This window comes from Tamandua tetradactyla, chromosome 14, assembly GCF_023851605.1.
Source record: "Tamandua tetradactyla isolate mTamTet1 chromosome 14, mTamTet1.pri, whole genome shotgun sequence".
Taxonomy (NCBI): domain Eukaryota; kingdom Metazoa; phylum Chordata; class Mammalia; order Pilosa; family Myrmecophagidae; genus Tamandua; species Tamandua tetradactyla.
Genome location: NC_135340.1, coordinates 38,051,985 through 38,079,063, shown reverse-complemented (window position 1 = coordinate 38,079,063; position 27,079 = coordinate 38,051,985). Strand labels below are relative to the sequence as shown.

Here is a 27,079-nt window from a genome sequence, read left to right as displayed (position 1 = left end):
GGTTTCCCTTGTATGTGATGGATTGTTTTTCTCTTGCTGTTTTCAAGATCCTCTCTTTCTCTTTGAACTCTGACATTCTAACTAGTAAGTGTCTTGGAGAACGCCTATTTGCGTCTAATCTCTTTGGGGTGCGCTGCACTTCTTGGATCTGTAATTTTAGGTCTTTCATAAGAGTTGGGGAATTTTCAGTGATAATTTCTTCCATTAGTTTTTCTCCTCCTTTTCCCTTCTCTTCTCCTTCTGGGACACCCACAACACGTATATTTGTGCGGTTCATATTGTCCTTGAGTTCCCTGATACCCTGTTCAAATTTTTCCATTCTTTTCCCGATAGTTTCTGTTTGTTTTTGGAATTCAGATGTTCCATCCTCCAAATCCCTAATTCTATCTTCTGTCTCTTTGAATCTATCATTGTAGGTATCCATTGTTTTTTCTATCTTTTCTACTTGTCCTTCACTTCCATAAGTTCTGTGATTTGTTTTTTCAGTTTTTCTATTTCTTCTTTATGTTCAGCCCATGTCTTCTTCATGTCCTCCCTCAATTTACCGATTTCATTTTTGAAGAGGTTTTCCATTTCTGTTCGTATATTTAGCATTAGTTGTCTCAGCTCCTGTATCTCATTTGAACTATTGGTTTGTTCCTTTTGACTGGGCCATATTTTCAATTATTTGAGCATGATCCGTTATCTTCTGTTGGCGTCTGCGCATTTAGACAGATTTCCCTGGGTATTGGATCCAAAAGTTTGGAAGATTTTTCTGTGAAATCTCTGGGTTCTGTTTTTCTTATCTTGCCCAGTAGGTGGCGCTCGTGGCACACGTTTGTCTGCGGGCCCCACCAGTAAAAGGTGCTGTGGGACCTTAAACTTTGGAAAACTCTTGCCATCCGTGGGGTTCGCTAGCCGAAGCGGCTTGAGCCGGCCCGGGGTCTGAACGCAGGGAGGGTTGCTGGTCGCCGCAGCCCGGGAAAGAGCCCGTCCGAATTTCCTAGTTGGCCCTGGGTGACAAGCGTGGCAGGAGGGCGCCAGTGGCAGCGGCCCGCCCGAGAGAGTGCACGTTCCCTGGGAGTCACGGGTTTGGAAGGGGCCTCCCCCACCCGTCACCGTTCTCCACGGCCTGGGGATTTCCGATCCAATTCTCTCAGTTGGTCCGGGGGACTGCACGTGGTGTGGGCGCCAGCTGCCTTGGTTTCCGGGGACCGCCTCTCCAATTCTCCCAGCCGGCCCGGGAAGGGGGAAGGGAGTAACTCCGGCCGCTTGCCGCCCCGCCCGGTGAGGCCCGCGCGCCTCGGCGATCTCACCCGAGCTGCTTCTCTCAGCCAGCCAGCCGTTCTAGGATGGGGTACGCTGTCTTTTTTATCTCTGTTGTGGCTTTGGGCGCTTTCTGTATCGTTTCTACTCCCCTAGTAGCTGTCCTAGAGAAGAAACTAAGATCCGCGTGTCTTACTAAGCTGCCATCTTCCAGGAAGTCATCCCTGATGGATTTTTAAGGAGAAACAAATAAATCCATAAATGTAGCTAGAGACTCCAAAACTCATTAACTCAATAATTGAGAGAAAATCACTTAAGGTATAGAAAATCTGAACTTTATCTAAAAATAAAACCAATAAAGTCTAAAGTAAAAAACTCTTTTTAGAAAAGATAGTCCATAAGGAGAAAGTAGCAGAAGCCAAGCGTAATTGTAGGATAAAAGCAAGGCTCATGCAGCCAAAATTCCCTCAGTGTCACATTCTCCTTCCCATCACCCGCAGCTGGACTGACCAGGAGAGCAGTTGTCTCATCTCATTAAAATGCTATTTATATTATTGCAACAACCACATCCATTTTTATGGTGCTTTTCCCCCATTCATCATTTTTTTAAAACAAGTCTACCAGTATCACCCCAGCACATGCAATTTTGTGTTCCATCCTTTCAGGCTGAAGGTGTGGATAATTTTTTTAAATGATTTCCTATGTGCTTTGGGTGAGTAACTGAATCCCTAAATCCCTGAACATTATAATTCCTAATGATGGCTAGAGTAATCAGGAGCTTTCCTGTATTTTATGTATCTTCTTTACTGGGTTGGTTCCATAGTGTTAGTGTGCCAGCCCTCTGTAACTGCAAATCTTAAGAATCAACATTCTACATACAAAATGTGTTTAATTTGACTTACAGTCCATTATACTGGAATCCTTTCTTCCCATCATCTGTGTCCATCTAGTGGATACAGTGTTCTTCACTACTTCAGGATCAGTATTTAATGCTTATGTTGGTCTTTATCAGTAATAAATCAAATTACATGTAGAATACTTTATCAAATGTGTGACTCAAATGGTGCATTTTAAAAGGACTTTAAGAATTTATAGCTAAAGCAAAGTGTTCACCTTTGCTACTGGGAAAATGATTATGTTCTTCATGATTTTTTGCTTCCAAATTTCAAATATTAGCATGCATTATTGTGGTTGTCAGAAAAAAAGTAAAACCTGAAAAATTAAGTAAATAGTGTGATATTTCTTGCAAAATAAATCCAGCTCAATTAATACTGTTTTAAGAAAATCTTTGGTTGTTTGATATTACACCTTAACGACAACCAATACTCTCAAAACAAATTCTGTACATCATAATTAAGTGGAATTTTACATAAAATTTAATTATTTTAAGTAAATAACTAAAATGCAGAAAGAGAACCAATTGCAACTACTCAAAAATATTTTATAAAAATGAACTATTTCATGAAACCTGTGGATATACATAAGCATGTGAATTCACAGAAATGTGTATATTCATCATAAATGCAATTGAGTTCATTGAGAAAACTGGAAACTATTAGGATAAAAAAATTCCAAATGCCCTAGCAATCTTTTATAAATATTTTGTCTTTTATCTTTAGTGTACTTCTTACATAGTTTAATTTTTCTTAGTAAAATGTTATCGCATTGTATAGTTTTTATACTACTGTTATACTTTTCATATTAATAAGATTTAGTAAAATAGCATTTAAACTTTAGTGTATTGTTTTTATAGGATTTCTAATTGTTAAAGTGCTTATAATTAATGTTATATGTATATTTACATGATTTCATTAAGGACCATGCAAATTTTATTCAGTTGTGCAAAAATTGTTTTATTTAAGTTAATATTCTTTTTAAAACTTTTAATCTTGTTGATTTGTTTGTATACAGGGCTTGGGTTTAAAAGAGGTGTAAATGATAATAAGATGAAGAAATCTCTCAAAATCTAAACTTTAAAATATTAAGAATGTATTCATTTCTCAAAATCTAGTTCTGTGTGGCAGGAGGGATTTAAATATCTTTTGAAGATTCCGTAGCTCCCAGTAAACCATTACATGTTTCACGTCATCAGCAGCATCTTCCAGCCATTGATTCTGGGGAGATGGATAAACTCACAGCCACATACTAACACAAGAATGGTTGATTTTTAGTCCATAGAAGTAGCTTTTCTTCAACCAATTTGATGGGATGGTCATCAGAAATAACCACTTTATGATTTTTTTTTGTATCATCAAAAGTGTAATTTTTCTCTATTTACCCACAGGTATGACTGAAAGCGAGAATTGCACTGTAGACAATTGTACTGGACAAGCAATCAAAAAACTTAGCTTGGAATAGCTTAAAATAGCAATAAACCCATAGTGAGGTGATCCTTCCTCCCTTTATTTGTGTGGGTGAAGTTCCACAAGATGTTAGCATGGTGGGAAAAGGTCACAGGATTATTTTAGCAACTTAACCATCCATATTGTATAATTTCCTATTCACAGTAAAACTCTACACACCATAATGCCTGGAATCTTAAATTATGCCCTAAACTCTAATGTTAAGTTGCATTTAGGGCATTATTTTAGATTTACTCAGTTACAAAGTTAGTACCGAGCTCCTTTATTTACCAGCTTCTCCTATTATCAGCAGTTTACATTGTGGTGAATGAGTCATAGCAATGAAGTCCACCTAAGTACATTACTTTCAACCAAATTCAAGAACATATTTGGATTTTATTTATTTTACTTAAATATTAACATGGCTTTTCTCTGTTCCAGATTTCTATCTAGAATTCCACCACAGAATTAGTTGTCTTCTTTCCTTAGTTTCCTTTAATCTGTGATAATATTTCAGTCTTTCTTTGTTCTTATGAACATGACAATTTTGAGGAGTATGGTCAGATATTACACAAATATTCTCAAACGGGTTATTCAGATACTTTTTTAACAATTAGTTTGAGGTTGTAGTTTGTGGAGTAGAAAAAAAATAAAGTTGTAATGTCCTTCTCATTATATCATATATCAGGGTATATTCTATAAATATACCACAGATAATGATAAAATGATTACCTGCATAAGTTCATGGTTGCCAGATTTCTATACTATAAAGTGACTGTTTCCCACTGTAACCACTCACTACCCCATCATTTGAGAATGTCACAGTGCGCAGGCCACACTGAAGATAGGAGGGATTAAGTTCCATGCCTTTTAGTGGTAAGTAATTCTAAAATTCTTTTTAATTCTTCAGTAAGGAAGATTTCTCTCATTTCTTTCACATTTTAAAATTCTTTGTTTTTATGCATGCAAAATGAAGTTATGGATATTTATTGCACACTTTGATTTTGACCCAATACTACATTATTTATATTGTGCTTGTATTTTTCTGATTTCAGTCACCTAATTTCCCTCTGGTTGGCTTACAGGTTTTTTTGGCATATCTTCATTTTGTAATTCATTATGGTACCTTACTTTTTTAACAATACAAAATGCTCCAGGCTCATCTTGCAGTCCCTAAACACAAGTCCCAGAATCAGGCATTTCTCCAAAGATCTCTGGTTCTTTAGTAACCAAGATCTGGGTATTATGTGTGCTCCTTGCTACTGAATGTCACTGCTTTCAGGCACTCTGAGTGGACAGAAATGGGAAATACATTAATGCGAGTATACACACATTGATAATTGTTTCTGTATCTATATAAAGTTTACTGTAAGTTCATATTGATGTCACCAGTTATAAACCAGGACCAAATACTTCATTCACACTTTCCTTTCTCATTGATCTGTAACCTTCCTTATCAACAGTGAAAAGCCTTACTCCCCCTCTCAGTCACTCTTTCACTTATATGGTATTCCTTTTGTATGTGTGTCCTTGGTATAATGGCACTCCAGGGAATGTAAGGGGTCGCACTGAAGTCTTTGGCTCTCATCCATGGATATTAAAAATGTTAGTTTCTTTGATAGATGCAGATGTAAAAGGCATGGGACAAGGTCACAGCTGTGCCTCCCTAGGATCTCAGTTCAGTTAGAAGAGAGAGCAGAGAGAGGTAATTATCTTCCACGTTCTTCAATAATCTGCTCAAGTCTGTGTCAGTTTGTCTCTATCTATTGTACAAATGCATGACCCTGAAGAATGAATAGTGCTTGACTATCCTTCTGAAACCAGTCTTGCCTAACTATTTGATTGTATCCATTGTTTCCATCAATGCAAGCAGATGTGCTGCTTTTCACATTGAATAAATTTGTTCTTTGGTTACCATGTTTTCAAAATTCAGATAATCACATAATATTAAAGGTTGGAAGGAAGAATTTCCTCATTTGTTTTGAAGAGAAGTTGAGTGCCTGAAAGGGCAATGTGACTTATCAAAATTTTATGGAGCTTCTCATTTAGAATGATGTCTGTTTATTCAAGACATGACAGTATGGGTTTAAAAAATAATGAAAATAAAACTCACCTTCTCTACACCTAATTAAGGAAAATGCAAACCCAATATGTGATGTAATCTCTAAGAATTTTGTCACTACTCTAGTAAAATACATTACACTATTACAGGACAAAACATTTGAATCAATTATATGATGATCACATACAATGCCTTCTTGAGAGAGAGGAGATATTTTTCTGCTCTTTAAAATGAAGGGAATATAAGATAAAGGAAGGAAATACATAAAAATTTCTAGGCATGGTTTTGAAAAATGGTTCAATTTCCTCATATCTCACTGACTTTAAAACATTAAATCATATGAAGAGAATTGGAGGTACTTCCAAAAATATTTTTGCTGCACTTTTGATTAATATTTCTTACAGAAACATTTTCTGATTGAAAAAATAGAGCTTACATGGGAAAAAAACTGCAGTTAAAATTTTTGATTTCTCCTTTGAGTAAATTATTTAATTTCTTGAATGTCTTCATTTATATTTCTAGAGATTAAATTGGAAGTTAGCACTTCATTAAAATATATAGTTAGAATGGAGAGCAGGAATCAATTTTCGTCATCTAAGTCTTAGTGAGGTATGATTGGTTTTAATTTCTAGAGCTCTTTGTAATTTACTATCTTATAAACAAAAGCAATATTGCGACGAATATGCTAAATTCCAAGGAAGGTGTATTAAGCAAATTGGTTTTCAGTGTTACTTTGTTCCTTTCTTTTACCAACCCTCTTTCTTCTATCAGATTCCTAAAAGTTTTCAGTGTTCCCCTAATGCACAGGTCCTCCATTAGGAAATTTCATCCAGCCTTTTACCTCTTCCTGGAAGAAAGCCCATTCTGGACACCCCATGTGCATTTCTTTCTTTATAAACAAACCTGTTTTATGACTCAACTTCTCAATGACAGGCCAATATTTTTCCCAGCAAACTTTCAATCCTTTTCCAAGCCACACAGATCATTACCAATGTGTCCACTCTTTCCATTTAATCTGGGATAAGTGAAAGAAATTCATCAATATATTTTCAAAGACTATGAATCATCAATGTCCTCTTGTTTACACTAACTGATAGATTAAAAGCAGGGAAAGTTTTTTTTAAGCAGGAAGGAAGCAGGCAAGGAAGGAAAGTTTCTGAAGATTTTTACATTGAACTAATAGCATTTGATGGCATCTAATTATATTAGCATTATCCAGCAATCATAATATTTCAGAAAGAATGACTTTATAGTGTATTATCATAGGAAGGCCCTAAGAGTAACCTAGCAAATCCCTCAATGCATGTGTTCATTCACTCTAAAATATAACAAAAATGAAAAAGTGATTTTTCTTGGGCACATCCAGCAATATGAAGCTCAGTTTTGTGTAAGTCAGAGGATACTATGTGTAAGCAGTTTCAATTATAAAAAAGTATTAAACTTCTCTGAAATATATCATCATTGAGGATGTTTTATTTGTGCAATCATTACAACTTATTAAAAAGCTTGAACCTCCAGAATATGTTAAGATATAATTTTGGTTCCTCTTTAAAGGTAATATTATTCTCAACATTTTGTACTTAAAGACAATGAGTCCTGAAAGACTAAATAAACTGTTCAATGACGTACAGCTGCCTGATAATACACCTGTGGTTTTACCTAGAATCTTTTATTTCAACAGTTTTGTGTTTATATTAGAGTACAGGAATTTTATTCATCTTAAGAACCAGTCATTTTTTATAAGTGATAAAATACTCTTACTTCATCTAGGAAACAATGAAGGGAAATGGAGATGGTGGGAAACATAGGGACACATCTTCTCTCAATGAAAAAAGATAATAATAAATGATCACCAGGTGTCAAATTATAAAAGTAACTGCTCTATCACCAGTTTCTAGTTCTGGGACGTGAATAAAGTAAGCATTTAAAATCTTCAGAGTGAATTAACAGAAATAACGCTTTATGTTGGGAATTAATTTTGAATATTTTTGCCCAACACCTAAATCTTACATTCTAAATAATGATGGTATTGTTTTAAAAGCATTGCTCAATTATACCAAGCTAGTCATTGACAGAAGAGGACATAATCACATCTATTCTTTTATTCATCAAACACTGTTTAGCTTAAGAGCAATGATGAGTGCTACACTTTGCACCAATTGATACCCATAACAGTTAAGTATATGGGAAAAATAATTTCAATGGTAGAAATAATATTTTATTAAGGAAATATCATATTTTGGATGTAAATAAAATGCAGCATCATCTTCTCCTTAATGCTGACCTGTGGAAAGAGATATTTTCTGAAAAAAAATGCCCAAAGCTCTCATATTAGGATAGCAAAACAGCAAAAGATAACCCCGCATTATAAGTAGTTACTTTAAATATAAATAGACTAAATTCTCCAATCAAAGGCAGAGATGGGAAGAATGGATAAAAAAGGATGATCCAACGGTATGCTGTTTATAAGAGACTAACCTTAAATTTAGAGATGTAAGTAGGTTGAAATTTAAAGGACAGAAAAAAATACATACCATGCAAGTAGAAATCAAGTTGGAGCTAGATTATCTCTTCTGCTCTCCTAATATCAGATAATCTAGTCTAAAGAAAAAAAAACATTATAAAGGACAAAGAGGGTACCTATATACTGATAAAGGGATCAACTTAAAAATGTAGCAATTTTATATATACACCTAATAGCAGAATTCTCAAAATATATGAAACAAATATTGACAGATGTGAATGGAGAAATAGATGGTTCTATATTGATACTGGGAGATTTCAATTACAACTTTCAATAATAGACTATTAGAGAAAAAGATCAACAAGGAAACAGAAGACAGCAATGATACTCTAAACCAGCTAGAACTAACAGATATATATAGAGAGAGGTTTTCATGCAATAACAGTGGAATATGCATCATTCTGTAGGGCACATGGATCATTCTCCAGGACAGGCTGTATGATAGGTCATAAAAAAATCTCAGTAAGTAAAAAAAAATTATCATAAAATTTCATGACTATTAGAAGGTCATAGTGTATCTTCTCTGACCACAATTTAATGAAGCTAGAAATGAATAACATACCATATACCATATACAAAAATCAACTCAAAATGGATCGAAAGACTGCATATAAGAGTCAGAACCATAAAACTTGTAGAAGAAAGTACAGGAGTAAATCTTCATGTCTTGGATTAAGTATGGTTTCTTAGATATGACATCAAAAGTACAAATGATGTAATAAAAAGTGATTAAATTGGACTTCATCAGAATTAAGCCAGTCCATGCCCTGAATCATGAGAGGACAATGCACAGAATTGCAAATCATATAACTGATGATGGACTAGTATACTACAAAATATAAAGGACTTTTACACTTTAGTATTAGAGAGTCAAATAACCCGAATTTGAAACCTGGGAGTGATTTGAATAGGCATTTCTTCATTGAAAATGTTTAACAAAAACAAAACTATCTTATTATGAATGAGAAGTTTGCTTCAAATTTTCCAGTAGGATGAGGTCTTTGGAAATCATGAAGAGAAGAGAAAAAGGTCGATTCTTATTTCTAGTTATCTCTTGAAACCAATAAAACTATCAACTTCATTAAGAAACTGATCATTAACAGCACTAGAGAAGATCCTTCCATTCACCTTTCCTATTCCTTTCCTTTCTTCAAGGACACCCACTATACTGAATACCACAGACTAGCTCTGTCTTTCAAATTTATTTAAAGTAATACGGAATTATTATTTGAATCTAACATCAAGTTTTAATTTTGTTAAAATTGCATCCTTTCTAATAGAAGAGCAACTTTTTTCTCATTAAGAATTCTTGTTTGATTTGGTGCAGAAAAAACGAATAGGCTTTTTTATCTATATTGTGAGACTGGGATTTTTATGTCAAAACAACTTTTCAGACATTCATTTTCATTTTTAAATGAACTGATATGACTTCTTAAAGTCATATACCTGGATAAATCAGTTGAAATTCTCACATTTGGACCTCCCAATAACCACCACTATCCCACGTCTTTGGGAGCATAAGTTCAGCGTCTCATTCTGGCCTCTCATTTTGATTGATGAGGTGCTTTCTCTACAATTGGTAACAATGCCTGAAAATCTATGCATATATTTAAGTAGAATAACAAGCTCTAAAGATTGAGGTGAAACTGGGATACAATCCATGTCTATTTTATTGTTTGATCAGTTTCTCTCCTATTCAAACTAAGAAGATAAGTCACTTCCAAAGTCAATGAATGAGATAAATATTTCTCGGGTGTCTGAATTTGTGTTGCTGGGCCTCTCTAGTTCTCAGGAACTCCATTTCTTATTTGTCATATTTTCACTACTTTACACAGGAAAATCCTGCTGGGAAACTTTCTCATCATCCTCACTGTGGCCTCAGATGCCCGTCTTCACACCCCCATGTACTTTCTGCTTGCAAACCTCTCTTTTACAGGTATGTGTGTTTCCTCCTTTGCTACCCCCCAAATGGTTGCAGACTTTCTGGTAGAGCACAAGAATATTTCTTTCAAAGGCTGCCTGGCTCAGATTTTCTTTGTCCACTTATTTGGTAGTGGTCAGATGGTGCTCCTTGTACCCATGGCCTATGACCATTATGTTGCTATTTGCAAACCTCTCCACTACATGACCATCATGAACCACTGTGTGTGTATTATTCTGGTCCTCACCTCCTGGAGTATTGGTCTCATCCATACTACTATCCAATTAGCATTTACTATTAACCTGCCTTTTTGTGGTCCTAATCAGGTAGAGAGTTTTATCTGTGTCCTCCTTCTACTGACCAAGCTAGCCTGCAGAGACACTTAGGTCATCAGCCTGTTAATAGTGGCAAACAGTGGCTTTCTCTCTATGGGTTCCTTTGTCCTCATGGTCATCTCCTACACTTTGATACTTATCACTATTAGGAAACACTCCTCAGCCAGCATGGCAAAGGCCCACTCCACACTGACCACCCACATCACTGTGGTCCTATTATACTTGGGTCTGTGCATCTTCATCTATGTGTGTCCCTTCAACAGTTATTCAGTTGACAAGGTCCTTGCAGTGTTCTACACCATTTTTACTCCCATTTTAAACCCAGTTATCTCTACTCTAAGGAACAAAGAGATGAAGGCAGCTATGTCAAAACTGAAGAGCAGGTGTTTGAAGCCTCCAGGTCTCCACAGCCTTAAGAAATATTCTTTCTCTGGAAACAATGTAAATTACAAGACTGTTGCCACTTTTGCATTTTCTGTAGTTGGTTACAAATGGTATAACTGATGAAAGCAAACAATTTTGACCAAAGGAAGGTACTGATTGGAAATCATGAATGAAAAGGTAATGACAATATTTAGGAGCTACATAAGGCACACTAAAAATTTTAAGATTCTCTTCCTTCCAATGTGCTTTTCATTTTTTTTCTACTTTTCTTCTTTATTTAAGACCATTTTAAGACATAGGTTTATCATTTTGAAAGACATTGGGAAACACCATTTACTTTTAAATGATAAAGAAAGATTACACTTTTCACTCAAAGATCAGCTCAGACACCAACTTTAGAATAATAAACATGTATCTCTATACCATAGGGATAATAACAATATTTACATATTTAAATATTATATCTCATAGGTGTTATGTGATATTCATTATATGATATTCCTAATACAGATGTGTTGAAAATTGCCTTATGTGATAGAAATTACATGAAGACAATTGTGCGACTGATGTCAATAGAAGTACAAAATGCAATGGCTTTCCAGCAATCATTTTCATTCATGAACATATTTCAGAAATCCTTGTTGAGACAACTACTACTAAATATTATTCATAGATAACAACTTACTGCATCCACTTATTTACCACTGTATGTTTTATTTATTTATGTTGTGTCTTCTGAAAAATTATTAAATAACCTGGGTAATTTCAAGATGAATTTTCATGAAGATTGTTACCTGAATCCTAGTATATATACCCTATCTTACCCTAGGAATTAATGGTCACTATCTTTTGTCAAACAATTATGTTCTAAGTGTTAGTAGAAATGATAATTTTTCCATGGACTTTATACTCATTTATTACAGAAGCTTTACATTTACAGAACAGGCATGCATAAAATACAGGATTCCCATATATCACCCTATTAATAGCTTGCATTGGTGTGGGACAGTCATTACAATTGATGTTAGAACATTTTTATAATTCTACTATTAGCTATAGTCCAATGTTTGACATAGTAGGTTTTATTGTACATTTAGTGTCATGGGATTTTTAAAATTTTTATTTTGTCACTATATATATAGTCTAACATTTGCCCCTTTAATTACACTCAGATATATACTTCTATGAAGTTAATTACATTCAAAATGTGATAACAATTACCCTCATCCATTAGCAAAACATTCCAAATAGGAACCCTGCACTTTTTCTCTGATAACATTAATTCACTATCTCCACTCCACTCTCTATATTCTAGATTCAGACTCTATGAATTTTCTTATTCTAATTGTGTCAAATCAGTGAGATCATACAATATTCATCCTTTTGTGTGTGCCTTATTTTATGCAACATGATATCTACAAGGTTCATCTATGTTGTTGCATGTATCAAGAGACATTCCTTTTTATAGCAGAATAATATTCCATTGTATGTATATACCATATTCATTTAGACATTCATTGGTTGATGGATATGTGGGCTCTTATATTTTTGGGAGTTGTGAATAGTGCTGTCATGAACACTGATATACCTGTTCAAGTGCCTGCTTTCAAATCTTTTGTATATATACATAGAAATGGGATTACAAGGACATATGGTAGTTCTATACATCACTTTCTGAGGAAGTGTCCATTAGTCTTCCATAGCAGGTACACCATTTTACGTTCTCACCAACAATGAATGAGTGTTCCTATTTCTCTGCATCCTCTCCAACACTTATTTTCTTTTCCTTTATTTTAAATAATAGCCTGTCTAAGAGGTATGAATTTATACCTCATTTTGGTTTTCATTTACATCTCACTGATACCTAGTTATGTTGTATATCTTCTTATGTCTTCTTTGGCCATATATCTTTTTTTGAGGAATGTCTATTCAAATATCTTTTTCCATATTTTAGATGGGTTGTGTGTTAGTTTATAAGCTGCCAGAATGCAATATACCAGAACTTGAGTGGTTTTTAAAAAGGAGAATTTAATGAAAGTTTACAGTTCTAAGCCTATAAAATGCCCAAACTATGACATCCAGGAAAAGATACATTAATTAAAAGAAGGCATATGGGTCAGGACCACCTCTGTCAGCTGGGTAGCCATGTGGCTGGCATCTGCTGGTCCCTTGCTCCTAGGATCCATGCTTTCAGCCTTGTTCTTATCAGCATTCCTAACTTTGCTTTTCTGAGGATGGCCTTCATCTCTTGGCTTACCTTAGCTCTCTCCATGTTCTGGCTTGCTTAACATCTCATGGTAACATCTGCTGGTCTCAAAGCATTTCCAAACGTCTGTGTCTCTCTTCTCCAAGTGTTGGCATCTGTGTCAGTTCTGCTGTGATGTTTCTGTCAGCTGCCACTTATGATTCTCTCCCAAATGGTTCTTCCTTTAAAAGATTCCAGTAACCTAATCAAGACCACCTGTAACGGGTGGAGTCACATCTCCATCTACTCAAAGATCACACTGACGATTGGGTGCATTACATCTCCATGGAGATAATCTAGTCAAAGCTTTCCATCATATATTGTTGAATCAAGATTAAAAGAAATGGTGCCTCCACAAGACTGAATCAAGATTAAAACACGGCTTTTCTGAAGTACATAATACTTTAAAGCTGACACAGTTTGTTTGTCTTTTTATTGTTGAGTTCTATGATTTCTTTGTAGATTTGGTTGTTAAGTCATTACTAGATATGTGGTTCTAAACATTTTCTCCCATTGAGAACATTATTGTTTTACTTTCAGAAGATAGTTATTTGAGGCACAAAAAAATTTAATTTTGATGAAGTCCCATTTATCTACTTTTTTCTTTTGTTGCTTGCAATTTGTATGTAAAGTCTAAGAAACTATTGTGTATCACATGGTCCTAAAGATGGCTCCCTATGTTTTCTTCTAGGGGTTTGATAGTTCTGGCTCTTATATTTCAGTGTTTGATTCACTTTGCGTTGAGCTGTGTATACTTATGAATTAGGGGTCTGCACTATATACATATAAATATTTATATGCATACTGCAAATGGAGACCTGGTTTTCTCAACACCATTAGTTGAAGAGATTATTCTTTCCCAATTCACTAATCTTTGGCCCTTTGTCAAAAATCTGATGGAGATGGGGCAAGTTGCTGACACAGGAGGGCTGGGATTTAGTTTGCCCTCAAGGGCAGCTAGTAAATAGCCAGAAACTATCTGGAAAAACTTTTTGGAGGGCTTCTGTGATGCACATTTTAAACTAGCATGGACCAGGGGAAGTGCTATGATCATAGAACAGAACTGTAAATAAATTCTTCCATTCTGGGAAGGCTGGTGACCCTCCCCCACTGGTATGGTAAGTTGCTTTAAAGTCTCTCCCCAGTGGGAAACAGAAGATCTCTCTTACTAGGATCAAGGGAATGAGAGCTCAACTAAGCTCCAATTGCACATTTGATTAACAATTTTGGAATGCTGAATACAAGTCTTGTGAATGATAAAACTACAAGGCAAATATGAAAGAAGCTGGGAGCTCTCTCCCCAGAAGCAAAGAGGTGGAGCTGACAAAAAAGTAAAGGATTTTGGAGTTGACTGAGCTCAGAATATTGGAAAGTGGCCCCATGGAAAGTGGCACATAAAGCTGAGTAGCAACTCTGACTCTTAATTGGTGAATACTTGGAGGCCTGGGGATCAGCTCTGAAAAGGATTTCTTCTTATTATTGTTCTCCTTCTCCTGTTCCTTCTCCTCCTCTTTCTCCTCTTCCACCTCCTCCTCTTCATCCTCCTCTTCCTCCTCCTCCTCCTCCTCCTCTTCCTTCTCCTTCTTCATCTTCTTTCACTTTTAGCAGCTCATTAGAGAAGGTAGAATGTATCTCAAATTTTGGCACTGTCCCTGGCAAGCATGGCACTAAGGAATGCCTGAGAGACAAAGGAACAGATTGGGTGAAGGAGATAGTTCTTTAAAGGGTATATAATCCCTAAAAAAGGGGAGACAAAGCTGAGTCCAAATGGCAGCTCTCATTCAGAGAATTTAGACCCCAGGGGTTGGGATATCAGTAGCAGTTTCAACCTGAAAAAAGCAGTGACTGGGCTGTCTCAAACATGTAAAAGTTTTAACCTACAAAAAGTGGAACCAGGTCTGTCTCACACATTCATGGTAGTGGGGAAAAGGAGGCTGTTAGGGAGACCTGCCATTTTTCCAACCTGCAGGAAACAGGAAGAAGAAGAATGGCTCCTAACACCCCCAAAAAGGGGGCAGAGGCCAGTAAATGTTACTTACAGAATTCAGACCCTTGGAGCTCAAACACCGAATCTATTTAAGTCAATCTTTAGGCTCAGACTCTTTCTCAACCATAACCCTGTCAGGGAAAGTGTTTGTTGAGAATTAAGACACAGTATCACTTTATGCCTTTGGGCAGCAGTAAGCTGACAAGTGCCATCTGATGGGCAGAACAAGAAAAGTGTATAATTAAGAGGCTCCACAGGAATGTTTGGCACTCTGCTGGGTTTTATCCCCAGGGAACCTTGATACAGATTATGCCTCTTTCATGAGTCCTGAGGCTGTTGTATCTGGGAAAATCTGACTGGTATTGATCCCATCTTGGGAGACCCTTATTCCAGAGCTAGATCCCTAGGTAAAAGTAGCTAGGGATAATGAAAGGTGTTTTAAAAACATATAGAGGCCAATAACAAAACAGAAGAAATATCAGATGTTGTTCCTGAGGAGGAAGAAGAAAGAGAGAGTTTTCTTCCTGGTAGTGAAACAACAGTACACATACAAAATTCAATTTAGGCAGCCAAGAATGAGAAAAACAAGAGCTGAAGTAGTCTGATGAATTAATTAGAAGCTATGATAGTGGTCTAGAGTTAATTGAACCAACCATATGTCAAAGAACAGATAGAGAATAAAGCCAAGCATCAAGAGAATCCTAGAAAAAAGGGAGAATATGACCTCCAGAATTAGGTAATCAAGAAAATCGGATATCTAGACACCAGCAAAAAATCGTAAGTCATACTAGGAAGCACAAAGATATGATCCAGTCAAAGGTACAAATTAAAACTTCATATAAGGTACAGGAGTTTAAACAACTAATTATAAATGTTCAAGCAGATCTTTTAAATAAGTTTAATGAGGAGAAGAAAATGTGGCAAAAGAGATGCAGTATATGAATAAGATGCTGTGTGACCATACAGAAGGCCAAATCCTGCAAAACAAATGAAAGAACTTATTGGAATGAAAAGCACAATGAAAAAACACAATGAAGGAATACTGCAGTGGATTTGAAGAGGATAAAGAAAATATTACTGAACTGGGGATAGGACATTTGAAATCATACACACAAAAGAACAGATAGGGCAAAGAATGGAAAAATATGAGAAAGGTCACAGGGAGTGGAATGACATAACAAATGAATATATTTGTAATGTGTATCCAAAAGAAGATAGAGAAAAGGGGCAGAAAGAATTCTGAAGGAAATAAGCTCTGAATATTTCCCATTTTTTATGAAAGAAATAATATCCCAGGTCAAAGAAACACAGCATACCCCAAATGGAATAGATACAAATAGACCTATTCTGAGATGCTTAATAACCAATTGCTAAATGTCAAAAATGAAATGAGAGAATTCTAAATGCAGCATGAGAGAAGTGATTCATTACATACAGGGGGTGCTCAATAAAACTAACTGCAGATTTCTATGCAGAAACCATGGGGCAAGAAGGCAGTAGTATGATATATTTAAGAGACAGAAAGAGAATAACTGTCACCAAGAATTTTATATCCAGAAAAACTATCTTTCAAAAATGATGGCTCAGTAGGCAGAGTTCTTACCTGTCATGCCGGAGACCCGGGTTTAATTCCCAGTGCCTGCCCATGAAAAAAATTGAGAGAGAGTTTAAAATATTTATAGATAAACAGAAGCTGAGAGAAGTTGTGGATATGATAATTGCTCTACAAGAAATTCTAGAGGGAGTTGTTCTAGTTGCTAGCAACTGGAATGCAATATACCAGAAGTGGAATGGCTTTTAAAAAGGGAGAATTTATTAAATTGCACATTTACAGTTCTAAGGCCATGAATATGTCCCAGTTAAAGCACATCTACCAAAATGTCCAAATTTAGGCACCAAAAAAGTCTACCTTCATTCAAGAAAGGCTGATGAAGTTCAGAGTCTCTCTCCCAACTTGGATGGTACATGGTGAGCATGGTGATGTCTACTAGCTTCCTCTCCAGTCCTCTTGCTTCATGAAGCTCCCCTGGGGGCATATTCCTTCTTCATCTCCAAAGTTCTCTGGCTGTGTGGGCTCTCTGCTGTATAGATTTCTCCAAAATGATTCTTCTTTTAAAGGATTCCAGTAAACTAATAAAAAACCACCTGGTATGGGTGGGAGCACATCTCCATCTAATCAAAGGTGAATACCCACAACTGAGTATGTCACATTTCCATGTAGATACTCTAATCAAAATATGTCAATTTACATTATTGAATAGGAATTAAAAGAAAAGGTTGCTGCCACAAGATTGGATCAGAATTAAAACATGGCTTTTCTGTGGTAAATAATCCTTTTGAACCAGCACAAGGGTGCTACACAGAGAGGTTTGGAGAGGAATGTAGAAATGAAGATTATCATAAGGGTAAAAAGTAAGAAAGGTTATAAAAAGATAAAAAAAATTAGATCTGATACATAAAATTTAAATAGGAAAATGGTCGAGGAAAGTATTACATTTGCAGTAATAACACTAAATGTTAATGGATTAAACTCCCCAATCAAAAAACACAGGCAGAATGGACAAAAAAGAAAAGTGAAAAAACAAAATCTACCTATATTGTGTGAACAGGAGACTCACTTTATACCCAAGGGTAGTTAGATTGAAAGTGAAAACTTGGAGAAAGATATTTCACAAAAAAATAAGCAGGAAAGTGTCTGGGTAGCTATCAGATAAATTAAACTTCAAATGTAAAGCAAGAGAGACAAAGATGACACTGTATATTAATAATGGGTACAATTCATCAAAAAGAAGCAACAATCATAAATATTTATGTACCTGCCAGAGTGTCCCAAAATACATGAGCCTAACACTGACAACACTGAAATGAGAAGTATATATCTCTACAATGATAGTTGGGGACTTCCATATACCACTTACATCAATGGATAGAGCATCTAGAAAGAGAATCAATAAAAAATAAGATCTTGAATAATATGATGAATGAACTAGACTTAACACACATTTACAGAACATTGCACCCTACACCAACAAGATACACATTTTTCTCAAGTGCTCATGGATCATTCTCCAGGATAGGTTGGGTCACAGGGCACATCTTATTAATTTTAAAACGACTGAAATCACACAAAACACTTTCTCAGGTATAATGGAATGAATCTGGAAACCAATAAATGGCCAAAGGATGGAAAATTCACAAATTTGTGGAGGCTAAACAACACACTCTTTAACAACTAGTGGTTCAAGGCAGAAATTGCAAGACAAATCAGTAAATAGGTGGGACCAAGTGAAAATGAGAACTCAACATATAAAAACTTATGGGATGTGACAAATGCAGGGCTGAGAGGGAATTTTATTGTCCTACATGCCTATATTAAAAAAAGAAAAAAAGGGCAAAACTCAAGGAATTAACTGCTCACCTGTAGGAGCTAAAGAAATGAATAGCAAACGAACCCCAAAGCAACAGAAGAACAGAAATAACCAAGATTAGAACAGAAATTAAATGAATCTTAAAACATGAAAACAAAGGAGAGAATCAGCAAAACCAGAAATTGGTTCTTTGAGAAAATCAGTAAAATCAATGGACCCCTTAGCTACGCTGACAAAGAAAAAAAATTGAACATGCAAATAAATAAAATCTGAAGTGGGGTGGACATAATTATTGACTCCTCAGAAATAAAGGAGGTAATGAGAGGATACGATGAGCATCTCTATGCTGAAAAACTAGACAACTTAGATGAAATGGACAAATTCTTTGAAATGCCTGCAAAAACAGCAACTCAAGAGCAGTTAGAAGCTCTCAACAAACCAATCACAAGAGATCAACTAAGTCATTAAAAAGCTACCAACAAATATAATCCAAGACCAGATGGCTTCACATGTGAATTCTACCAAACACTCAAGAAAGAGTTGGTAATACCTCTACTCAAATTCTTCAAAAAAAAATGAAAGGAAGGTAAAGATACCTAACTGATGCTATCATACCAACACCACTCTAAAAACAAAGCCAGACAAAGATACAAGAAAAGAAAATTACAGTCTAATGTCTTTGATAAATATAGACACAGAAACACTCAAGAAAACACTTGCTTCAAATCTGGCAGCACATTAAAAGACTTATACACCCTGACCAAATGCAAGGGTGGTTCAACATAAGAAAATTAATGAATGCAGTATGCCGCATATGTAAACAAAAAAGCAAAAGCACATGATCATTTTGATTATGCAGAAAAGGCATTTGACAAAATTCAGCATCCTTTCTTAATAAAAACACTTGAAAGGCTAGAAGTGAAAGGAAATTTCCTCAACCTGAGAAAGGGAATATATGAAAACCCACAGCTAATATCATACTCAATGTGGAAAGTATGAAAGCATTCCCTCTTAGACAGGAACAAGACAAGGATACTCACTCTCACCATTGTTTTTCAACATTGTACTGGAAGTTCTAGTTAGAGCAATTAGGCAAGGAAAAGCAATAAAAGTCATTTAAATTGGAAGGAAAAAGTAAAACTTTATTGGTTTGCAGATGACATGATCATATATATTGAAAATCCTGAAAAACCTATAGAAAAGTTACTACAGGTAGTAAATGAGTACAGAAAAGTGGCAGAATACAATATTAATATGTAAAACTCAGATGTGGTTCTGCATACCAGCAATATAGAATCTGAAGAGGAAATTTTAAAAATTCCAATTACAATAGCAATGAAAAGAATAAAATATTTAGGAATAAATTTAACCAAGGACTCAAAAGACCTATACACACACAGTTATAAAACATTGTTAGAATAAATCAAGTAAGACCTATAAAATAGGAGGAGATACCTTTTTCACGGATTGGAAAACTAAACAGAGTTAAAATATCAATTCTAACCCTATTGATATATAGAGTCAATGCAATGTCAATTAACATCCCTACAACTTACTTTGTAGAAATAGAAAATCAATAACCAAATTTGTTTAGAAGGGGAAGTTGCTCTGATTAGCTAAAAACTATTTGAGAAAGAAAAATGAAGTAGAAGATCTCAAACTACCTGACTTCAAAGCATATTGAAAAGTTATAGAGGCCAAAATAGTCTGACATCAAGAGAATTATACTGATGAATGGAATTGAATTAAGTGTTCAGTAATAGACTCTCATCTATGGACAACTGATATTTTGGGGGGGGGGGGAACAAGCAAAGGCTCGGGGACTAAAACCTTGGTTTCTCACATGGCAGGTGAGAATTCTATCACTGAGATACCCTTGCACCACCCCTGGACAACTGATTTTTGATAAGACAGTCAAGTTGACCCAACTGGGGCAAAACAGTCCCATCAACATATGGTGCTTGAAGAACTGGATATCCATATCCAAAGGAATGAAAAAAGGACCCCTATTTTACATCTTATTCAAAAACCAACTCTAAAATGAATCAAAGACCTAAACATTAGAACTAAGGCCATTAGAAGAAAATATAAGGAGATATGTTGAAGATCTTTTGGTAGAATGTGGTCTCCTAGACCTTACTCGCAAAGTGTGTGCAATGAAAGAAGAGATAGATAAATGGTATCTCCTCTAATTGAATATGTTTCTGCATCCAAGGATTTTGTCAGGAAAGTAAAAAGGTAGCCTATGCAATGGGAGGCAATATTTGGAAAACACATATTGGATATGAGTTTAATATCCAGAATACAAAAGTAGATACTATGATTAAACAACAAAAAGACAAATAACCCAATCAAAAAATGGGTGAAAGACATTGACAGACACATTTCCACAGAGGAAATAGAAGTGACTCAAATCATTAGAAAAGATGCTCAACTTTGTGTCTCAATTTGTTACAGAAATGCAAATCAGAGGAGATCCAAGATGGCGTCTTAGTAAGGTACATGCGTCTTAGTTCCTCCGACTCCAAATCAACTAATAGGTGAACAGAAACAGTACAGAACAGCTCCCGGGGCTACAGCAGGGAATGGACACACAGCGTAACCCAGTCTGGGCTGGTTAGTCTGACTGCGAAACTCGGCTGCGGTGAGTGAGATCCCTGAGTGGCAGGCGATTTCCCGAGCAGCTGCAGCTGCGGCGGTCCGAGCTAATCCCTCCCTCCTTCCCGGGCTGGCTGAGAGACTTGGAGAGACAAGCTTCCCAGCCAAGGCGGCCGGCGCCACACTTTTGCGGGCGGCTTCGAGTCTCGGTTTCGAGTCCGCAGCTACGAGTCTCAGATCAGAGGGCTATCCAAAGTCTGGGCTGGCAAGTCTGGCTGCGACTCTTTGCTGCGGCGAGACCCCCGAACAGCGCACGATAAGCTGAGTGGCCGCAGCTGCGGCGGTCCGAGCTAATCCCTTCCTCCTTCCGGGACCGGCTGAGAGTATCGGAGAAGCAAGTTTCCCAAGCCGAGGCAGGCGGCGCCCTTCTTTTGCAGGCAGCTTCGAGTCTCGGCTTTGAGTCCGCGGCTACAAATCTCAGATCAGAGGGCTATCCAAAGTCTGGGCTGGCTAGACTGACTGTGAGACTCGGCTGCGGTGAGACCCCCAAGCGGCGCGCGATTTCCCGATCAGTGGCAGCTGCGGTGGTCCGAGCTACTCCCTCCCTCCTTTCCGGGCCGGCTGAGAGTATTGGAGAAGCAAGTTTCCCAAGCTGAGGCAGGTGGCACCCCTATTTTGCGGGCGGCTTCTAGTCTCTGCTTCGAGTCCGCGGATACGAGTCTTGGATAGGAGGGCTATCCAAGCCACAGCAGCCCCCCCCCCACGGGAGGCTTCCTGGTCCGGTGGGGAATCCCCCAGGCCCGCTGCAGCCCGCAACCAGCCACAGGGTCTCCTCAAGCCGCGGCAGCTGACGCCCCCACCACGCGCGGCCCCTGAACCAACGGAGAGAATTGGATCCGAAATCCCCAGGCCACGGAGATCAGTGACTGGGGGAGACCCATTCCAAACACTTGATACAAACGTGTGCCACGTGCACCACGTACTGGGCAAGATAAGAAAAACAGATGCCAGAGATTTCACAGAAAAATCTTACAACCTTGCTGGGTCCAACACCCAGAGAAATCTGAATAAATGCCCAGACGTCAGCAGCAGAAGATAACTGTCCACGCTAAAAAGATTGAGAATATGGCTCAGTCAAAGGAACAAACCAATAGCTCAAATGAGACACAAGAGCTGAGACAACTAATGCTGAATATACGAACAGAAATGGAAAACCTCTTCAAAAATGAAATCGATAAATTGAGGGAGAACATGAAGAGGACATGGGCTGAACATAAAGAAGAAATAGAAAAACTGAAAAAACAAATCGCAGAACTTATGGAAGTGAAGGATAAAGTAGCAAATATAGAAAAAATAATGGATAGCTACAATGATAGATTTAAAGAGACAGAAGATAGAATTAGTGATTTGGAGGATGGAACATCTGAATTCCAAAAAGAAACAGAAACTATAGGGAAAAGAATGGAAAAATTTGAACAGGGTATCAGGGAACTCAAGGACAATATGAACCGCACAAATATACGTGTTGTGGGTGTCCCAGAAGGAGAAGAGAAGGGAAAAGGAGGAGAAAAGCTAATGGAAGAAATTATCACTTAAAATTTCCCAACCCTTATGAAAGACCTAAAATTACAGATCCAAGAAGTGCAGCATACCCCAAAGAGATTAGACCCAAATAGGCGTTCTCCAAGACACTTACTAGTTAGGATGTCAGAGGTCAAAGAGAAAGAGAGGATCTTGAAAGCAGCAAGAGAAAAACAATCCATTAGATACAAGGGAAACCCAATAAGACTATGTGTAGATTTCTCAGCAGAAACCATGGAAGCTAGAAGACAGTGGGATGATATATTTAAAATACTAAAAGAGAAAAACTGCCAACCAAGACTCCTATATCCAGCAAAATTATCCTTCAATAATGAGGGAGAAATTAAAACATTCTCAGACAAAAAGTCACTGAAAGAATTTGTGACCAAGAGACCAGCTCTGCAAGAAATACTAAAGGGAGCACTAGAGTCAGATACAAAAAGACAGAAGAGAGAGATATGGAAAAGAGTGTAGAAAGAAGGAAAATCAGATATGATATATATAATACAAAAGGCAAAATGTTAGAGGAAAATATTATCCAAACAGTAATAACACTAAATGTCAATGGACTGAATTCCCCAATTAAAAGACATAGATTGGCAGAATGGATTAAAAAACAGGATCCTTCTATATGCTGTCTACAGGAAACACATCTTAGACCCAAAGATAAACATAGGTTGAAAGTGAAAGGTTGGGAAAAGATATTTCATGCAAATAACAACCAGAAAAGAGCAGGAGTGGCTATACTAATATCCAACAAATTAGACTTCAAATGTAAAACAGTTAAAAGAGACAAAGAAGGACACTATATACTAATAAAAGGAACAATTAAACAGGAAGACATAACAATCATAAATATTTACGCACCGAACCAGAATGCCCCAAAATATGTGAGGAATACACTGCAAACACTGAAAAGGGAAATAGACTCATATACCATAATAGTTGGAGACTTCAACTCACCACTCTCATCAATGGACAGAACATCTAGACAGAGGATCAGTAAAGAAATAGAGAATCTGAATATTACTATAAATGAGCTAGACTTAATAGACATTTATAGGACATTACATCCCACAACAGCAGGATACACCTTTTTCTCAAGTGCTCATGGATCATTCTCAAAGATAGACCATATGCTGGGTCACAAAGCAAGTCTTAACAAATTTAAAAAGATTGAAATCTTACACAACACTTTCTCGGACCATAAAGGAATGATGTTGGAAATCAATAATAGGCAGAGTGCCAGAAAATTCACAAATACGTGGAGGCTCAACAACACACTCCTAAACAACGAGTGGGTCAAAGAAGAAATTGCTAGAGAAATTAGCAAATACCTCAAGGTGAATGAAAATGAAAACACAACATATCAAAACTTATGGGACACAGCAAAGGCAGGGCTAAGAGGGAAATTTATTGCCCTAAATGTCTATATCAGAAAAGAAGAAAAGGCAAAAATCCAGGAATTAACTATCCATTTGGAAGAACTGGAGAAAGAACAGCAAGCTAACCCCAAAGCAAGCAAAAGGAAAGAAATAACAAAGATTAGAGTACAAATAAATGAAATTGAAAACATGAAAACAATAGAGAAAATCAATAAGACCAGAAGGTGGTTCTATGAGAAAATCAATAAGATTGGTGGGCCCTTAGCAAGATTGACAAAAAGAAGAAGAGAGAGGATGCAAATAAATAAGATCAGAAATGGAAGAGGAGACATAACTACTGACCTCACAGAAATAAAGGAGGTAATAACAGGATACTATGAACAACTTTACGCTAATAAATACAACAATTTAGATGAAATGGACGGGTTCCTGGAAAGACATGAACAACCAACTTTGACTCAAGAAGAGATAGATGACCTCAACAAACCAATCACAAGTAAAGAAATTGAAGCAGTCATTCAAAAGCTTCCTAAAAAGAAAAGTCCAGGACCAGACGGCTTCACATGTGAATTCTATCAAACATTCCAGAAAGAATTAGTACCAACTCTCCTCAAACTCTTCAAAAAAATCGAAGTGGAGGGAAAACTACCTAATTCATTCTATGACGCCAACATTACCCTCATACCAAAACCAGGCAAAGATATTACAAGAAAAGAAAACTACAGGCTGATCTCTCTAATGAATACAGATGCAAAAATCCTCAATAAAATTCTAGCAAATCGTATCCAACAACACATTAAAAGAATTATTCATCATGACCAAGTAGGATTCATCCCAGGTATGCAAGGATGGTTCAACATAAGAAAATCAATTAATGTAATACACCATATCAACAAATCAAAGCAGAAAAATCACATGATCATCTCAATTGATGCAGAGAAGGCATTTGACAAGATTCAACATCCTTTCCTGTTGAAAACACTTCAAAAGATAGGAATACAAGGGAACTTCCTTAAAATGATAGAGGGAATATATGAAAAACCCACAGCTAATATCATCCTTAATGGGGAAAAATTGAAAACATTCCCCCTAAGATCAGGAACAAGACAAGGATGTCCACTATCACCACTATTATTCAACATTGTGTTGGAGGTTCTAGCCAGAGCAATTAGACAAGAAAAAGAAATACAAGTCATCAAAATTAGAAAGGAAGAAGTAAAACTATCACTGTTTGCAGACGATATGATAATATACATCGAAAACCCGGAAAAATCCACAACAAAACTACTAGAGCTAATAAATGAGTACAGCAAAGTAGCAGGTTACAAGATCAACATTCAAAAATCTGTAGCATTTCTATACACTAGCAATGAACAAGCGGAGGGGGAAATCAAGAAACGAATCCCATTTACAATTGCAACTAAAAGAATAAAATACCTAGGAATAAATTTAACTAAAGAGACAAAAAACCTATATAAAGAATACTACAAAAAACTGCTAAAAGAAATCACAGAAGACCTAAACAGATGGAAGGGCATACCGTGTTCATGGATTGGAAGACTAAATATAGTTAAGATGTCAATCCTACCTAAATTGATTTACAGATTCAATGCAATACCAATCAAAATCCCAACAACTTATTTTTCAGAAATAGAAAAACCAATAAGCAAATTTATCTGGAAGGGCAGGGTGCCCCGAATTGCTAAAAACGTCTTGAGGAAAAAAAACCAAGCTGGAGGTCTTGCACTGCCTGACTTTAAGGCATATTATGAAGCCACAGTGGTCAAAACAGCATGGTATTGGCATAAAGATAGATATATCGACCAATGGAATCGAATACAGGGCTCAGATATAGACCCTCTCATCTATAGACATTTGATCTTTGATAAGGCAGTCAAGCCAACTCACCTGGGACAGAACAGTCTCTTCAATAAATGGTGCCTAGAGAACTTGATATCCATATGCAAAAGAATGAAAGAAGACCCATATCTCACACCCTACACAAAAGTTAACTCAAAATGGATCAAAGATCTAAACATTAGGTCTAAGACCATAGAACAGTTAGAGAAAAATGTAGGGAGATATCTTATGAATCTTACAATTGGAGGTGGTTTTATGGACCTTACACCTAAAGCAAGAGCACTGAAGAAGGAAATAAATAAATGGGAACTCCTCAAAATTAAACACTTTTGTGCATCAAAGAACTTCATCAAGAAAGTAGAAAGACAGCCTACACAATGGGAATCAATATTTGGAAACGACATATCAGATAAAGGTCTAGTATCCAGAATTTATAATGAGATTGTTCAACTCAACAACAAAAAGATAGCCAACCCAATTACAAAATGGGAAAAAGACTTGAATAGACACCTCTCAGAGGAGGAAATACAAATGGCCAAAAGACACATGAAGAGATGCTCAATGTCCCTGGCCATTAGAGAAATGCAAATCAAAACCACAATGAGATATCATCTCACACCCACCAGAATGGCCATTATCAACAAAACAGAAAATGACAAGTGCTGGAGAGGATGCGGTGAAAGAGGCACACTTATCCACTGTTGGTGGGAATGTCAAATGGTGCAACCACTGTGGAAAACAGTTTGGCGGTTCCTCAAAAAGCTGAATATAGAATTGCCATACGACCCAACAATACCATTGCTGGGAATCTACTCAAAGGAATTAAAGGCAAAAACTCAAACAGACATTTGCACACCAATGTTTATAGCAGCGTTATTTACAATTGCAAAGAGATGGAAACAGCCAAAATGTCCATCAACAGACGAGTGGCTAAACAAACTGTGGTATATACATACGATGGAATATTATGCAGCTTTAAGGCAGGATAAACTTATGAAGCATGTAATAACATGGATGGACCTAGAGAACATTATGCTGAGTGAGTCTAGCCAAAAACTAAAGGACAAATACTGTATGGTCCCACTGATGTGAACAGACATTCGAGAATAAACTTGGAATATGTCATTGGTAACAGAGTTCAGCAGGAGTTAGAAACAGGGTAAGATAATGGGTAATTGGAGCTGATGGAATACAGACTGTGCAATAGGACTAGATACAAAATCTCAAAAATGGACAGCACAA

The 27,079-nt window shown here is 36.6% G+C and overlaps 1 pseudogene; it reads left to right on the top strand.

The window, feature by feature from the left end:
• Window positions 1–8,764: 8,764 nt before the first annotated feature.
• Window positions 8,765–10,933, top strand: LOC143655321 (olfactory receptor 4K15-like; annotated as a pseudogene).
• Window positions 10,934–27,079: the final 16,146 nt, after the last annotated feature.